Source organism: Triticum aestivum, chromosome 3B (genome assembly GCF_018294505.1).
Source record: "Triticum aestivum cultivar Chinese Spring chromosome 3B, IWGSC CS RefSeq v2.1, whole genome shotgun sequence".
Lineage (NCBI taxonomy): Eukaryota > Viridiplantae > Streptophyta > Magnoliopsida > Poales > Poaceae > Triticum > Triticum aestivum.
The window spans coordinates 579806888-579811944 of NC_057801.1; the positions used below are offsets into that span (position 1 = coordinate 579806888).

Here is a 5057-nt window from a genome sequence, read left to right on the forward strand (position 1 = left end):
AAGGGCAAAAGTGTTTAGAAAAGTAGATACGACGGAGATGTATCAGAGAGGATGTGAGGAGGGGCCTAAGCGATGGCGGAGGCAAGCCAACCAAGTCGCCCGATGGGACGAGGGGCACTAGGAACTGAGGGAGTATGTTCATACCACTATATAGTGTGGCAACAACTTTAAAAATTATTCATTTGATATGCTCCATCTAATGATTAAGAGATGGCAAATCCGAACATTATGTGTTTAATATATGATCAATTTTCCATTAAATTTAACCTAAGGATGCGGTGCATAAATCATGATGAGCATATTAAACATGATGGTTGGACGAACAAAAGTACTACATGTGGTTGACATGTAATCATGCAGATATGATAAAAGTGGCATGCTCACATCAATTGCTAGTACCAATAGTTCAAATATAATCCTAACTGAAGGGATAATAACACACAGTGCAACGGAAGAAGAGGTGTTTGCTTCAAGAGTCATGTCAAGGAGGTCGTCGACATCGAGGAAGTAGTCATCATTCAGGAAGAAGTCGTGCACCACCATATTGGAGAAGAATCTAGCAATCACGCGAGAACACTATTCAAAAATTTGATCACCCCTCCCGCACATGATCACAAGAGGCGGTGTTTCGTAGGCCTGTTATCTCACTTCGTTTTGCACGCTAGGAAGCGAGATAGGAAAAAAGTAGGCGACGCAAGAATTTGGAACTAGGAGGCAAACACAATGAAACGACATCTGACAGATTCCAAAAATGTAACTGAAACATTAAAGATGAAATAAAGGGAAATAGTCCACAACCGTTTGGGTTCATTTTCCACTAGTACAAGGCAAGAGGGAGGAGGAGCATGTGTGTATCTTCACTTCCCAAGCTCGACAAGCAATCTTATATTTCGGTCCAATACACCCTCGTTAATCGGCGTGAGACTAAACTTTCCACGCTCACTCGTCATGCATGAATGTGACATATGGGTCTCTTGTTTCTAGGATTTTTTAAAAACAATAAATGGTTAAGCCCATAATTCCCACGTTATCATCCGTTGGATAAAATCTCCATGTCATAGAATTCTTCCAACGCCGCGTTCTAACTGAAAAATCACACCCTATCATCTCATGTGTGCTAGAAGCATCTTTCCATGCTTATTTGATTCTCTAATAGGAAACAAGACCGATAACAATCTACCTTCCAAAAGGGTGAGAACTTAGTTGGGGTAGAGTTGGATCTTGTGCAATACGATACGTGGGGAAGGAAATAAATATTGAGGATGTATTTTTTTTCATGTTATTATATATTTGGCGAGCAAGTCGATCCTTTAGAAAAATATTAATTGTCCAACGAATGTTCATATTTGATGCATAGTGCGTCAAATGTCGGCTATTCGCACAAGAGAGAAGAGTGAGCGAGTAGAGTGGGCCGGCCGTTTAGCTAGCTACCGAACCTCACGAATCCGGTTTCGGAAACTTTCTAGAAGGTTTGGTCTGGTTTGTTTCCTTTTTTTGTTATTTTATTTACTTGTTTTACTGGATTTTTGTTCCTTTTTTTCTATTTCTCATGTACTAGTTTTTTAATAAAATTTACGATTTAAAAAATTATTTGTAAAAAATCAAAAATATTTTCTGTTTTTTGAAATGTCCATTTCTATAAAAAAATGTTTGGAATCATAAAAATGTTTATCTCTACCGCTCCTTGACTCCGCTCCTTGGCTCGGTCCCTTATAAAAAAATATTAAACAAGCGAACATTATCTTTCCTAAGCGCATCTAACATACACACAACAATTGTAGCAATTAGAGTCACACGATTAAGCCCATTCATTTAGATCTAACCGTCAAAATAACAATAAACCCTCGCCAAAAGTGCCTTTAGCAATTTGAGGAGGCGGACGAAAACTCTGCTGTCCCATGATTGGATGAAAAAGAGGTTCGTTACGTATCCACTTAATGCCACCTCGTAATTAGCGCTAACATCCCATGGTGAGAGGCCGTCCGCTGGGAGACCTAGCCCCATTCTGCGCTCACCCGATCCCATCCGTCGCTGGCCACCAGGGAGAGGAGCTTCCGCTTGAGCGCCTGCGTCCCAGATCCGGAGCCCGCCGGATCTCCTCGCCTCACCGCCGTCCCGCGCGCCACCGGGGAGCACGCCGGCGAGCGTCGTTGCCCTTCCGCCACCGGCCTAGGTGATCCATGGCTCACGGACGGATCAGGAGCGCCGCCTGGCGTGTACGATTAGGCTGGTAAGGGACCGAGCCAAGGAGCGGAGTCAGGTTGGGAGGGCTAGTGGGCTGCGGGAGCAGGGGAGGGCGGGACGACCGGTAGCGCCGCTTGTTCGGGAATGCTTTAATCTGGTGATGCTAGAGCACGTGCACATGGGGGACACGCCGTAGACCACCACCACCTTGTGATTGAGTGCATCAATGGGAGATGGCCCATGGAGGGTTGGTCACGGCACTCACAATGAATGCAAAGGGCGGCAACGAACTCCTTTCGCAGCTCGGCACTCGGCAGTGCCATCGGACAAAGCATGGTTCAGGTACGCCCTATCTTGCCGCCGTTGTTGCTGACTTTGTCGCACAAGGTAGAAAGCAAATGGAGGTCATGAATTCGGCTGGTGCAAACCAATTCATGATAATTTTGTATTTCTGCAGTCATTTTTAACTTCTATGGTGGAAACGATTTGAGAATTAATTGGAGGAATGTCTCAGAATTGTTTTAGAATCTTGAAAGGATCAAGAGCGGATGGTCAGAGGTAATGCATCATTTGCTCTTGGTCAGTTTGCTGAAAACGTGCAAACAGAAATTCGACCTCTCTATGAGAGTGTAGTTCCGTGCATCTTAAATGCAGTTGAAGACCCATCAGATGGGGTTACCCATCAGATGGGGTTAAGGTAAAATAGGGAGAGACTTTGGATATAAATATTGGTTAATTTTGCATGACAACTCCGTGGTAATTATGTAATGCGAATAATCAATATGGTTTTGTAGGAGATATCATATTATGCATTGGTGGTTTTCTATGAAGACATGGGTGAAGATATCCTACCATATCTGGAACCTTTGATATGCAGATTACTTATGTCTTTGCAGGTTCAGTCCTCAAAATTCTGTTGACACTGACGCAGGGCAGCCTAATAAGGAAGAAAAGATTAGAAATGACATGCCATGGCAGCCATAGTGAGGTATTTTTCTTTCATGTCCCAATTTAGTATGTTCTCATTTGGACTGTATATGGTAATTGTATTGTCATATAGTCATATTAGTTACGTAGTGTACGCAGGGACTGAAGGCCCGGTCTTCTTTTCTTTCTTATAGGCCTAAAATTTGGAGATTACCGTACTCATTAATTTATTTACCACCCTGTGATGTCTTGGTTACGTACCTATGTATATCACTTATTCTTCAGCAGAATAGTACATTATAATCAGTTCGGTACTACTATATACTAACAACAAGATAAACTTAAATCTTTATGCTATTGACTATATATTTAGAATGTGAAGGCCAGCAAGAGCAGATAGCATCAAGGTAATCATTTGAACTGCAACATTTTCTGAATTTTAAATAAAGGTGGATTGTTTCTTACAAACCAAGCATACCTTTTGTATCTTGATGTTCTTTCTTATATAGCATATCTAAATGTGAATTTTTATATACAGCTGTGATGTTTCCAATATGAAGGCCAAATAGAAGGGAGGAGATAACAATCAGATCGATTCCAATATGTGAACTTCCAAACATGGGTGAAGGGAGGAGATAACAACGTTGGCATTGGCTACTTGGCTCTATTGGTTTGATGTTGCAGATTTATTAGTTGTCAATGATCACCCACACATAACAATCGGACTCGATTCCGATAGCAAGCGCGCCCGAGCGTTGTTCGTCCACCTCCAACAGCTTTTGCTTGTTTCACCTTAGCCTTCATAGTCCCTCAAGGAAATTATCACTGAACTTTGACAATGGCATCTTCTCACTTTTGTGAACCACACTTGATTATCTCTTAGTAATAGTTCTTTACTAAATTTTGTTGATACATAAATGGTTCTTTACTAAACAATACTTGTATGTGTCTGTGTATGGAGAATGGTGATGAAACTTTATAATAATCCATTGTCCAACAAGGGGGTTCTGATTTCTGATTGGATTACTATAACTATATGATTTCCAAAAAGTTCAAATGGTAGTGTGTTTGACACATACTGCAATGGGCCGAAGCCCGCTTGGATATTTTTTTCACACACTGAAATTCATTTACAGGAGATTATAATCATTTGCGCACTATGCACTGAGAAAGTGTGCATTTAGATAAGAGATATTTGTTTGTAGAAGAATGTTGATTCATGAAGATTAATATATCATTTTTTGGGAAGAACCTCATCATGAGGGCAGGGGGTCCAGCATTTTATTAAGAAGAGAGAGATCATCCTGTTTATAAAGGAAGCCAGAAAAAACCCTAACGTTTTCTGGTTATAATTAGGAAAAAACCGAGTGACAACCTAAAAACAGAAGAAAAAAACACTAAAGCTTGGGGTAAACATCAAGAGCACCAAGGCCCAAAACCGAAAATCAAATTGTTTGTATGAGGCAAGAATTGGGTATTATGCACTCTGTATGATTTTAAAAAAATCAAGAAATCTATCCGTACTTGGTTAGAATTTTTCCTGTTTAATACGTGTGTTGCACGTGCATGCTAACTAGTGTTTTAAAAATGATCATTTTAAAAATTATTTTTTACATGATTATTAAAAACCTGATTTAAACCAAAATAAAGTCTCTAAAAAAGGAAAGCCGACTAAAAACGGGAGTGAAACCTAAGAAAATAAATCAATAAAACCAAACATCATGTACAACGAACTGACCAGTAGTCCATATATGCGCTCTGTATGACACATTAATTCTTCTACAAAAATTAAATATGATGTATTTAGCAGGCGCAACTTTTCTTTTGGAGTAGAATTTGACGGGCGCCACTATGTCTGGTTTATGGCAACATGTGTGGCCCAGCCTTGCTTCGCAGGTGCTAGAATGGGCCGGCCCAACGGCAACCAAAGGCTCCAGTACTCTTTT

General features: G+C 40.7%; 1 long non-coding RNA gene across 1 annotated transcript; it reads left to right on the plus strand.

The window, feature by feature from the left end:
• Positions 1–1918: 1918 nt before the first annotated feature.
• LOC123065784 (uncharacterized) lies at positions 1919–4071 on the plus strand. Its single transcript, XR_006431140.1, has 3 exons — positions 1919–2526; positions 2642–3172; positions 3650–4071. It is a non-coding gene; the product is annotated as an uncharacterized lncRNA (long non-coding RNA).
• Positions 4072–5057: the final 986 nt, after the last annotated feature.